The following is a 13,052-nucleotide window of genomic DNA, read 5'->3' on the forward strand; positions in this document are numbered from 1 at the left end:
GGACTCAGAGTTGGCACAGGGACTGTGGCTCAGTTGCCGTCTGAGGACCTGCTCCTGGCTTCTTTGCTGAGGGTCTTTGGATAAGTCTCTTGCCTTGGCTGAGCGTCTGTTTGCTCATCTATGATACAGGGGGTGACAGTGACCCTGGTTGGGAATGTCAAGGGGTCAAGTGAGAATCAGGCAAGCACTGACGGGGCAAACTGTTGAGTGCCGTGTGGCAGCTGTGTGCACGCTGGGGCTGGTGGTGGAGCTCCCAGGGAGCCCCCTGGGGTGGCCGCGGCTGTACTGGAAGAGGTGCCCTGCTTCTGGATGAGGGTCCTAAAGGCCAAGGGCAGCTGGACCCTGTGTCCTTGATAGTGGTCTGAAAGGCTTGGGCTGCTCCGGTCATTGAGGCCATCTCTTGCCTCTGGGCAGGCTTCCTCTCATCCTGCTGCTTGGATAGGGCCCTGGGCCACAGGGTAAAGGCCTCTAGGACCTTTCCGAGGGCTCCTGACTATCAGGAAGTCCCCCCTTAATCTAATTTCCATCCCTCCTATCCTGAGCCCTTTCCCTGTGGCTGAGTTGTTGGGAGCGTCTGGGGCTGAGTTCCTCTATCTCTTCCTGTCTAAACACAGGATCTCACCCCCCCCGCCCCACGTGACAGCTGGTGTCACCCTCTCTTCCCTCCCTTGCACAGTTGACAGAGTACTGGCCAGGAGCCCAAAGCTGTGCGACCTTGGGCCATGACCTTTCCCCTAGACCCACGCGCTCCTTCTCACCTGCCTTCCTGCTCAGAGATGCCTGGGACTCCTCTGTGTGTGGATGCCAGCTGTTAAGTGCTGCGTGCCCAGGAGGGTCTGTGTCGCCCTCCCTGCCTTCCTGCCTGCCTTCTTTCCTTTCTTTATTCTTTCCTCACTCAAAGACCTTCAGTGGCTCTCTGTCACCCTTAGATTAGTCTCACCTCACCTGGACCTGAGGCCAGGGTTCACACTGGTTGTCCTCCAGCCTCTTTCCCTTCCTGCGCTCTGTTCTGATGCCTAGACCCACTGCTGATGGTTCCTGAGGCCCCCTACTTCCCTGCCTTAGCTTATGCTGGGTCTGCCCCCGCCATGCCCTGGCCCACACCTCTAGGGCTCCAAATCCCCCCAGCCCCACCAGGCCCAGCTTCTGGCCACCACCTGCAGACCCCCTCAGCCCTTTCTGAGCCCTTCCCTATCCTACAAGCTTCCTCCTGCCTCGGGGGACTTGTTGCTTTGTCTCTAGCAGGCAGGAGGCATCAGAGGGCACTGTGCTCTCACTGTGCCATGACCTCTCAGCACCTCCCATGAGGTAGCAGGATCGGAAGTGTGCTAACTCCCCATTCAACAACTGGGGAGACTGAGGCCCAGAAAGGGAGCATGACTTGCCCAAGGTCACACGTTGAGTAGTTGGCAAAGCTAGGGTGGACTTGAGCCCTGGACTCCAGACTCTCTGGCCAGTGCTGCGCCCACCCAGCCTGCTCATGGCTGAGGAAGGGGTTCTTTTGGGGAAGGTGTCCCCTCTTCCTACAGCCCTGGCCTAATGGGAATGCCCAGACGGGTGGCAAGCATTGCTGAAAGAAGCAACACATGTTTGGGAAATTGTCCATTTCCCTCCATCTGGTGTAGTGAAGGTTGTTTTTCTCCAAAGTAGAAGTCAGCATCAAGCTGTTGCCTGGGGATGCTCTTGGAGGCTGGAGTGCATGCTGTACCATCATTGGTCAGCAGGGTGGCTGGACAGCTAGTCAGAGGAGCCTGGCTGGGCCAGGGAGAGTCTGACCCACAGGGCAACCTCAGGAACTATGGCAAGAGCTACAGGAGCAGAAGCTGCCCTGACCCAGCCTGGGGGCGTTGGTGAAGCCTACCTGGAGGAGGAGGCCTGTGACCTGGGTCTTGCTGCATCAGTAGGAGTGTTCCAGGAGACCTGTTGAGGGATGGTCTTCTAGGCAGAGGGAATAGGGGAGAGAACAATGAGGAGTTTAGTGTGGCTGGAACAGTGGGAGGGAGGGGCTGGAGAGCAGGGTGTGCAATGCCAGGTTGGAGATTGCTTTTGATCTTGTAGGCACTGGGAAACTATTGATGGATGTCCAGCAGGGAAGAAATATGGGTAAATTCATTTACTAGAATGGTCGCTCCTAGAGCAGAATGGAGGATGCTTGAGAGAGAGACTGTGGCCTGGAGACCACGCAGGAGGCTACTGCAATGGATATTGATTGATTGATTGATTGATTGACTCATTCATTTCAACAAGTGTTTACTGAAGCCAGCTATGTGTTGGACACTGTTCTAGACTGGAGTGGAGGTGCCCTTAAGGCTGTTCAGCCATGTTGGGTGGAGACACAGTATTCCAGGCCTGGGCACGTAGTGGTCACCCAGAGGAGACCCCAGCCTGATGGGGAGGCAGTACCACACCCGAGCTGTACTCTTAGGAAGCAAAATGGGGTAAAGGCTGGGCAGAGGGACCCTCAGGGGGCCTGGAGGACGGAGTGGTCAGTCTGTCCTGACTGAGGATGTCACAGGAGCTGGCTGATGAAGGAGGTGACCTTAGAACCAGGGCTGGAGAGACTTTGGTGGCGGGGAGAGGGGTAGGGCATCCCAGCTGAAGAAACAGCCTGGTCAAGGGTGGGGACGCTGCTAACAGCCCAGAGTGTGGGCTGAGTATGGAGGGCATTTAGGGTCGAGATTCTGGAAGGTGAAGGGGAGGACTGCTTTGGGGAGGGCACTGGTGTTCACAAATGATCTACTGTGTGCTGAGGGCAGGTCATCTGCCCAGCAGCTTAGCCGGCTCTAGAAATTGCCCCCTGGACAGAAAAGGCCCAGAGAGGGGATGTGTCCAGGCCACCCAGCCTGGTGGTGGCCGAGTGGCACTTGGCTGAAGCCCTGGCCTGTCAGCCCTGGGAGCTCCATGAGCCCTGCGGGGAAGTCTCGTTGTAATTGATATAGAGCAGAGAATTAGGAAGAGGGCTGGCTGGCTAATGAGGAGTCCGCCCCTCCTGGGGCATTTAAAACATGATTGGAATTTTATAAGTCCGTCCAGCCTGGGCTTTGGCTTCTGTGTCAGAAGCCAGCTTCGACCTGCCGCCTCCCTCAGGCCGCCTCGCCATCCTGTTGGGAGAAAAACAGCCCCATTTGTTTCCCTCGGAGAGAAATCAATATGTCTTTTTAATCAGCCAGAATGTCTTCCTGCTAACCTCTCTCCAGCTCTCCTGTGGGGCTGCCTTCCACATTCTGTCCCCATCTGCCTGTGGAGCCGTGCTCTGCTCATCTGGTCTCCTTCTTCTCTCCCCAAGTTCAAATCCTAATTCTGGCACTTACTGCTGTGTGATACTAAGCAAACAACTTGGCCTCTCTGGGCACCATTTCCATCTAGATGAGGAATCAGGAAGAGAAGGCTTGACTGACTGAGGTGCTATATGGATGTGAGAGCTTGGGGTACTGGGCTGGGAGGAGAGGGCAGGGCCATAGTAGAGAGAGCAGGGTACCTAAGGGCTGTGCTTCACTTCTCCCAGAGCAGTAGGCGAGGTTCCCACCCACTCACTCATCCATCCATCCATCCATTCATCCACCCACCCACCCTATCCATCTACTCAACCCTTACATTCATGCATTCATTCACCCACCTTCCCAACCTACTATCTACCCAAGAACACTTAACAAAGGGTCTTAAATGCCAAGTCAAGGAGTTTGGAAACTCTCTGGAAGGCTGGGGAGCCACAGAAGCCTTTTGGTTTTGAAGTAACCTCTGGTTGCTGTGTAGAGGATGTATCATAGGAGGCAAGGATGGAGGAGGAGGCTGTTGAGAGACTCAGGAGTGAGTGAGTGCTGCCTGCCTGGAGCAATGGGGTGCATAGGAGTGGATGGAGAGGAGAGATTTAGGTGGTGAAACGGACAGGTCTCTGAGTTGGATGTGGGGAGAAGGGAGAGGGAGACCCTGAAGGGTTCTTATCCTGTAAGTAGCAGTCCCGACAACTTCCACATTGGTGGTGATTGGGGTTTGTCATCGGGGTAGGAAGTGCAGAGGGAGAATTTGGCGGTCTGGGGAGAGTATGACTTACCCATCTTGGACATGATGAATTCGACATGTCCCAGGCAATGTCTGGGAGGCCTGCTGCTGAGCGGTGAGTAAGCCTGGGCCTGGGCCAGACCCGGGACTGGTCAGCCCAGGGACCGTCTTCAAGACAATGGGAGTGGGTGTGGGGTCAGGGACAGGTAGGGGAGACTGGAGGTTGGGGAGCCTGAGAAGGTCCAGCATTTGAGGGATGGAGCCCATGAAGTAAGAGGACGACCTGCCCGGGGCGTTGTGGTGTCCCCAGGGCCCAAGGGAGAGAGACTTTCTAGAACAAGGGTCTTAAATTGAGATTCGTGAACTCGAATGGGAACGAGATACATGTTTATTTTCACTGACCTCTGACTGAAATTTAGCATCTCTTTCTATCATAAATGGAGGTAGCAAACCGCAGTGGGATTATTGGCAGGTCTTGTGACTGTCACCCGTAGCAGTCCCGATATGTCCATGTCACATCGTGGTGGTTGTAGAGCTCTCTGAATGTCATTGACAGTCACCGCTGCTTCACAGTCACTCAGTATCAGACCCACCACTGACTCTGGTTATTCATTGTATTGACAATGAAGCACGTATAGTTCTGTATCACAAATGTGTTTTCTTACAAAATATTTTGACAACAATTTTAACATAACCGGTTCCCTTCCTTTCTAATCTTAAGCATTAAAAATGTACGCATTTCAAACCGTTATTCTGAGAAGGGGCGTGTGAGCTTCCCCAGGGCCACAGGAAAGCATAAGCACTGTTGCAGGCGAATGAATGGTCAGTCGCCCCCGATGCTGCTGGCCGCGTGGGCGAGGAGGGGGTGTCACGCGTGGCAGTGTGTGCAGGTGTAGGAAGGGCTGCAGGGCTCTGTGGGAGGCCTGTGTGACCGTATTACATGTGTGTGGCGGGTGGGCAGAGGAGACGTGTGTCGGGGAGAGGCCCCCAGGAGGCAAAGAGAGAATGTCGTTACCTTCCATCCAGCCCTTACCTTCTTTGTGTCTCCACCGAGTGTCTCCTCGTGGTTTCTGGAGGGCAGTGGCCATGTCTGCTTCATTCAGGGTTCCCAGAGCCCCTGTAGCCTCACCCAGTAAGGGGGTGCTGAGTAAATGAATACAGAAGGATGGGCGTTAAAAAGGAGAGGAGGGGCGTGCAGGGTAGGTGAGGAGGCTGCAAAGCCCTCCAGGGACAGAAACCCTGCCTTAGCCTCCTGGGTGCCCCCAAGGGACAAGGACCTCCCTCCCGCCTGAGGCTGCAATACCCCTGGGCAGCTGCTCCAGGCAGGGCACCGAGAGTGCTGGGCACGCTCTGCCCTTGGAGAACACAGCCTGACTGGGGCTGAGAAGTCAAGGCAGACCACACTCAGTTTGTAGCTGTTACAAGGGGGAGGTGGGCACGCAAGGCCCGGAAAAGATGTCTGACCCCCTGCCTGGGACCCAGGAGACTTCCCTACAGGCACACCTTCCTGTGGGTGGGCTCCTGAGGCTGGCTCTGCTGCCAGGCCGTGGGACCCTGGCACTTTTTAGCAGTGGCTGAAGTGGCAGTAGCGCCTGGGAGAGTGTCCTTGTTTAGAGCTTCCTTCCCAGGGACCATCCGCCCCGGGTTTTCTGCTGAGCTGACAGCCCCTATTCCCTGTCATTGCCTCCCCCTCTCCTGCTGTCTGCACTGGGCACTGTGGCCTGCTGGGCATCTGGGAATCAGAGACTTTGGCCAAATTCAATGAGTTTTCACATTATGGGGACTCGAAGAAGTGGGGTGGGGACAGAGACAAGGCAGGAAGGGAGGGCTCACTAATCTCATTCCCTCCTCTTAGGGGATCTCCGTCCACGCTTCATGGCTTATAAGCAGAACCAATCAGGCCAGGCAGGGCCATGTAGCATGTGGGGAACTCCCCATCACTGGAGGCATGTAAGCAGAGAGAGGCCTAAGACCATCTGCCCAGCAGTTCTGTCTACTTCACGAAGCAACTTTCTGCCCCAGCTCAGCCACTGTGTCACCTTGGGCAAGTCCTGCCATCTCTGGACCTTTATTTTCCTATCTGTAAAGTGGCTGTGATAGTCTGCCTGGCCTATCTCCCAAAGCTGCCACGGACATGAGAAGAACAAATTCTTAAACAAACGGAAGACAGGATGGTGTGAAGTTCAAATCCAGGCTCCACCCCTCACTAGCTGTGGCCTTGGGCAAATCTGTGAAACAGGGATGACACCCCTGCCTTGCAGGGTGGTGGTGAAGGTTCCTGTGGGGATCTGTGACAGTGGGCTCCCCAGCAGGGACTTGTTCTTATAATTGTTGCATTTTTATTTTTCCTTAAAGCAGCTGTGTTTCATCAATTTTTGTTACACTTTTTATTGAGGTAAAACATGCAGGCAGTAGAGCTCACAAATCTTAAATGTCCAACTCAAGGCATCTTCCCATAATAACACTCCTGTGACCCCGCGCAGGCCAAGAAGTACACCTCCAGCCCCCAGAAGCTCCCAAACCCCCACCCCCCATGGCTATTCCCTGCAAGTTACCCCTGCTCTGGCCTCCTTCATGTAGGTTAACTCGGCCTGATATTTCACTACATACAGAGGGTGCCAAAAAAATGTAGACACATTTTGAGAAAGGAAATAACTATTAAAATTGTAACGCTCAGTATATACCGATAACAAAAGATGAATACAAGTCACATTTGACTTCTGCAATTACAAGAGGGGCTCAAAGTGGTCACCATCAGCTTCCAGACACTTCTGATTATGGCGAACTACTGCTTAAGCAACGTGGACCAAAGTGTCCACTTGTATCCATTTTTTTGCATCCTGGTATATACTTGGTACACACTCTTTGCTCTTCAGTGTCTGTCTTCTGTTACCCAGCGTGATGCCTGGTGAGTGCCATTCAAGCTGCTGTGCGTATCAGCAGTTTGTTCTTTTTCATCACTAGGTAGTATTCCATCGAGTGAATGGACCACAGGGTTTCTTAGCCTTGGCACTGTTGACATTTGGGGCTGGATAATTCTTTGTGGGGGGACTGTCCTGTGCACTGTAAAATGTTTAGTGGCACCACTGTTCTGTACCCACTAGAGGCCAGGGCTTGCCTTCCCAAGTTTCAACAGTCAAAAATATCTCCAGATGTGGCCACGTGTCCCAGGGGGGTCAAAATCATCTGCAGTCTGACTCATTCTCCTGTGGGTGGGCACTTGAGTGGTTCCCTGGTTGGGGCTCTTATGTCAGCATTTCTCTGGGGTGTGGACCCAGGAGTGGCACTGCTGGATGCTAGTGTGGGCCTCTGTTTTGCTTTAATACATGCTGCCGAGAAGCTTCCCAGTGGTTGTTGCTCATTAAGAAAAGTTGAATTTATGAATTCATGAATTAGTGAATGGATATCTTCTTTAAATCCCAGGGACTGGAGCCTAGTTGACATTCAAAATGGTGGCCACTGTTAGTTACTTCAGTGCAGGCTACACGGCCTCACATCCAGCTGGGTCCTGGAAGGGGGACGGATGGTCTCTGGGCACCTCGGGGCAGTAGGGAGCCTGAATCTCTCAGAACTCTGGTACAGCAGCTGCTCCATGTCTGGGCTTCTCAGAGGGGCACAGAGCTGGGCCAAGAACTGGGGTCTAGAACCTCAGGCCCCAGCCTGTGAAGGCTCAAGGCCTGAGCTCTCTTCCCGCTGGGGATTGATAGGGGAAGGACCCCCATACAGGGGCTGGCTCACCTTTCTTGCCTCTCTGGTCCAGGAGGATGCAGCCCCCAGTCCCCTTCCTGCACTTGATTTATTTAGACAACTGAGGCACAGACTGGAAATGGATCAGATTTTGGATTTGACAAAAATGAAAACAAATTTGGCCGCCCCAGCCAAACCCAGCACTCCCACCCCCACCCACCTTTCCAGAGCCCCCCAATTACAGAAACCCAGACTGTCAGCATGGGCAGCAGGATGGAGGGTGGTGGTTGCCATGGTAACCATGCAGGCCTCAGGCTCCTGCTCCTGGAGAGGAGGCTTCCCCCAGGGGCCTGCTTGGGTGTCAGTAACTGCCCCCTCCATTTGGTCACTCTTCTCTCTGGGAAGTGAGTGGCAGGTTTGAGGGGACCCCTGGCATGGGGTCTTCCTTGGTGACCCTGTCCCCCCAGTTCACATCCCGGCCTTCTCAAGACTCCGCAGCCGGGACGTGGGGTGGAGTTACGGTTCCAATCCAGCCTGGCCTCTTACTGGGGCTTTGAGGCGGCACCCTCCCCTTGCTGGCTTCCCCTGCCACTATCTCTGCAGATATGTCCTTCTTTCTCGGGCATGGGCAGGAGCAGAATGGGCCCCTTCCTGACCCCACTAGGCACAGCCAGATGGGCTGATGCAGGGCTCACGGCCGACCCAGGCCCACTCGAGAGGATACAGTGTGGGTGAAGAGGGAAAAGCAGATATTCCACTGAACATATACCCATTGAGGGTCCCTCGTGTTCCAGGCCCTGGCCCAGGGGTTGCAGAGCACGTGTGATTTGGCATGAGCCTGACATGAGTTCGAATCCTACTCCTGCCACATCACATACCAATTGCATGAACCTGGGCAGCTGTGGCTGGAGCCCTGGAGCCTGCTCCCAGTGCCTCCATTTCCTTATCTGTAAAAAGGGGGTAACAGTAGACCTGCCAGTTTTGGGGAACTTTGCTTAAGTTCTGGGGTGATGTTCCGCCTCACTAGGCCTGAACAGATACATTTTTTGAAAGTGAAGTGAAGTGAGTGAAGATTCAGCACACGAGACGTCCACGTAGCAGGCTGGGATAGAATCTCTTATTACTATTCAGGGTCATGTTAAGTAATCAGCAGATAATGCCAGTATGGGATTCTCAGTCCTCTGCTGGTGAGGTATTTATTTCCCCCTAAAGGCCAAAGAACGGGCCCTGTTATAGGAGAGGTTGGCAAACAGAGGGGCTGTGTCTGTTGCACAGCACATGCCAAGCCCTGGTCCCCCATCCACGGCTGCACTGGCTCTGTGTGCGGGGCCTCTGGGCTCCCTGCCTCATGGGCTTGCTGTAGGGTTTCAATGAGATAATACTGCTGTTTGATTAGAAAAGTCCTTGGCAAACATCGAGAACACTTGAGAAATGTTTGCCATTGTTGCCATTTTCACTCTTGTTAATGGCACACAGGGCCTGGCACACAGCAGGCACTCAATATGTGCTCAGTAATTCACTGCTGGGCTTGGAGGCCCCAGTCCTGAGGACCTGAGGATCATGGGAAGTGTGAGCAGAGCAGGGGGAACAGGGTAGGGGTGGTGTTAGGGCCTGGGCCACAAGGTGGGGGCTGGCTGGGGGTGGAGCCAAGCCAGGGGTGGGGGGGCTGGGGGGGGGACTCTGCAGCCCCCAAGGATGCTTTGATTGGTTTTCTCCCTGGGAAGGAAGGCTTTGCCTGCGAGGAAACTATCAATTGGATCGCCATTGCTGGGTTTCCCCATCTGTGTTCCTCAAAGGCACCTGGGCTGCCTGTCAGGGATATAATCAGCTTCAAATGACTGAATGTGGCGGTGCTGAGCAGGTGGCACACACAGAGCCTGGACATTTGGGGAAACATGGCGTTTCAGTGGGTTTGAAATCCACCGTGGTTTAAGGACCCCCGTGGGTTCTGAGTCTAACGTCTGAAGGTCACTGTGTCTCTTGGGTGGCTCTCCTCCCTCTGGTTTCCATCTGTGGGATGGGTGATTGGATCAGATGCTCTCGGAGGGCCTGGGTGGGGTTGTTCTGTGACAAAGGTCACCTCGACAGAAGTGAGGACCTGGGCGATGAAGTAGGCAAGGTGGCAGGGTCCTACCTGCACGGCCTCAGATACCAGGCCGGGGGCTTTGAGCCTCGCTGCGAGAGGCAGGAGGGAGCTATTGAAGATCCCCTGTCCTCATGGAGCTGGTACTCAAGCCCCTGCCTGCCTGGTTTCCCAGAAATGCCGTACCACCCTTGGGGCCTCCGTCCTCCCTGGTGCTCTCGGAGTTCCTCAGTGCGTCTGACTGATGGTGGAAACATTAGGCATTGGGCCAGGCCATGGAGTGTTCAGCCTGGAGACCTCGACTCCCTCTGACAGTCTCTTCCCTGTACTACATGGTCTGGTTCAACTTCAAGGAGGGCTGGTGCCTTTGATCCCCCAGCCAGTGGGGAGCATGTCAGGAACTGCGGGCAGTGATGCCATCTCTGGCCTGACTTCTAAGCCTCACAGTCTCTTGGAAAAGGCCCAGGCTCTGCCATCTGGGATTTCCCTGAGTGCCTCGGGGCAGGGCCGAGACTGTCTATCTCTGAATGTCTGCAACTGAGCAATCTAGAGGTGAAAGCCGCTCCATCTGCCCCCTTGAGGGACTCAGTGCCACGGGCAAGCTGGGTGAACAACAGAGGCAGGAACGCACAGCAGCTTGGGGCACCAATGAGTCAGACCGTTTGGGCTGCTCCCTGACTGTGTGACCTTGGACAAGTCACTTCAGCTCTCCAGGCCTGTTTCCTCATCTGTCTCCAGCGGGCTATGATAAGAGCTGGGACCATGTCCCCAGGGGCCTGGCACACAGTTGTTGTGGTTACTGCCAAGTTCATTGCCATGAAACCAGCTAGACCAGGTGGGTAGGGAGCATTTCTGGAGAGCAGGCTGAACCACCACCTTGCGACTGGGGAAAGGTGCTTCAAGGGAAGCTTTAAGAAGAGGTGATATATGAACTGGGCTGTGAAGGATGCGTAGGAGTTTGCCTGGTAGAGATGGTAGAGGGAAGAGAAAGTGCATGTAAAGTAGGCTTGGGGACAGCAAGAAGTTCAGTGCATGCCAAGGCCAGTGGGAGATGCGGCTGGAGGAAGTCACTGATGTGTGTCCAGGAGGCTTTGGGTGTCAGGCTAAGGAGGGTGATGGGAGCCATGGAAGATTTTTGAGCAGGGGAAAGGCACAATCAGAGTGTGCTTCTGGCAGACTAATCTGGCAGTGGCAAAATAGCTTGGGGACAAGAAAGGCAGGCTCTGGTTTTGCACGCCAGCTCTGCCTTTTTCCAGCTGGTGACCTTGGGCAAATCATGTTCCCCTTTGTGTCTCAATTTCCTCATTTGTAAATGGAGCTTATAATAGCATTGTGAGAATTAAAGGAGATAACACTTGCAAAGTGACCCAGTAGTGTTCGGTACACTGTGCCTGGTTATTGTGTAGGGCAGATTGAAAGGGCAGAGACCAGAGCTGGAAGCTGGAGGAGAGGCTATGTAGGGTCCAGGTGAGAGATGCTGAAGCCTCAGGGGAGGGCGGGTGAAGTCACAGGCAGGGACAGGCCATGTGTTACAGAAGAGAGCACTGTCCTTGGAGTCCAGCAGTCCTGGTGTGAAGCTTAGCTCTGGTATTTCCTAGCTATGTGACCTAGGAGAGGTCCCTAGTTTCTGTGGGCCTCAGTTTTCCTATTCTGTAAAATGGGCCTGCTGAGGAAGAAGTGTGGGTGCCGGTCTCCTGGGAGACCCCTGCTATGTGCATTTTGAACTTGAAACTGGCAGGAAGGGCAGAGGGAGCAGAGGAGGCTGGAAGGCGAGAGAGCACAACAGGCGGGGTGGGGGAAAGCAAGGGGGATGGGGGGCATTCAGTGGTAATTAGAACGTTTGAACTTCAAAAAAAGTTAATTAATGATGAGCTGCTGCTGGAATGATGCTCAGGCTAGAAGGGGGCCCTGGCAGCAACTGAAAGTAATTACAGGCTGTGGTGGGAGAATGGCAGGGCGGGGGATGGGAGCAGGAAGGAAGGGTCTGAGGGGGAGAAGGGGACGGAAGGCAGCATCCCAAGGTGAGCCAGGGCCTGGGGATGGGAGGGAGGCCGTTGCCAAGGAAACCAGGTTAGTCTCACATCAGGCAAAAGGTGCTCAGCACCCCCTGGCTGGGGTCTGTCTGAGGGTCGGGTAGCGTGGCTACATCCTAACGTAGAGCGAGGCTGTTGGATTGAGGAGTAGGGTTTTCAAGAATCGCTGGATGTTAGAGTGGGCAGGGCCCAGAGAGATTCACTTATTTATGAAACAGACGTTTCCTCTATGCCTGTCACTGTTGGAGCTGTGAATGCAAAACCTTTGTCCCCTTGGAATGTAGCTTCTAGCTGTGACAAAGACAATGAGTATGTCAACAAGACAACTTCAGGGCATAAGTGCTCGAAAGATCATTAAGCTGGGAGAGGGTAGTGGTTGGGGTGGGAGAGGGTGACCGCTGAGGGGGGAGAGATTGGGTGGGGACTTCTCAGAGGAGGTGGCAATGAAGCTAAAGGGTTAGAAAGAGCAGTCCTTGAAGGTCTTGAGAAGAGTCTCCCAGGTAGAGGGAACAGTAGGTGCAAAGGCCCAGGGGTGGAGTGTGCCTGATGTGCCTGAGAGCCAGGGTAAGGGTAGCAGGAAACGAGGTGATACATGGGTCCTTGCGGACCACAGTGAGGGCTTCGAAGTTCATACTGAGAGAGACAGAGAGCCATGCCAGGGTTTTGGTCAGGGGAGGGAGGTGCTCTCACTGCTCTTTTCAAAAGCTCACTGCTGCTACAGGGAGGGTGGACCAGAGAGGCCAGAGCAGGCCCGTGAGGAGGCACCTGGTCCTCCAGTGGGAAACCTTCACAGGTTCAGCGACAGGAAAGGGCCTTGCCCGAGGCCTCAGACCCAGTCGATGCTGGAACTGGAGTTCAAATACAGGCCCCCTGGTTTACTGCTTTCACAGCACAGTAGCTGCCATCCTGTTTCCTGTGGCTCAGTTCCGGGGGCGGGGATGGGGTTATGCAGGCAGTGTGCCGTGAGTTCTATCAGCTCCCCTCCTCTTAGAGATGGAGAACCTACTTAAGTCCACTTTACCTCCGATCACCTTCTTTTGAATGAAACACAGATTTACTGAGGCCCCTTCCTGCTCTGAGCCCTGGTCCTAGGACTAGGTGGATTAAGAGGGATGGGGCTGGACCTCAGTCAGCTGTTCTAAGACTGGGCAGGAGTTGCCAGGAGGGAAGGGAAGGACGAGAGTGTTAGTGAGAGAGCAGCCTGGTGGGGGGGGGGGAGGGAAAGCCACTCGTGCTGGCTCTAAGCACCT

At 54.4% G+C, this 13,052-nt stretch overlaps 1 protein-coding gene across 7 annotated transcripts in view; it reads left to right on the top strand.

Moving 5' to 3' along the window:
- CACNA1I (calcium voltage-gated channel subunit alpha1 I) overlaps positions 1-13,052 on the top strand; it is a 110,008-nt gene that overhangs the window by 15,653 nt on the left and 81,303 nt on the right. The gene's annotated exons all lie outside the window — the stretch shown is intronic.

This window comes from Rhinolophus sinicus, linkage group LG02 (genome assembly GCF_036562045.2).
Source record: "Rhinolophus sinicus isolate RSC01 linkage group LG02, ASM3656204v1, whole genome shotgun sequence".
In the NCBI taxonomy this organism is placed as follows: domain Eukaryota; kingdom Metazoa; phylum Chordata; class Mammalia; order Chiroptera; family Rhinolophidae; genus Rhinolophus; species Rhinolophus sinicus.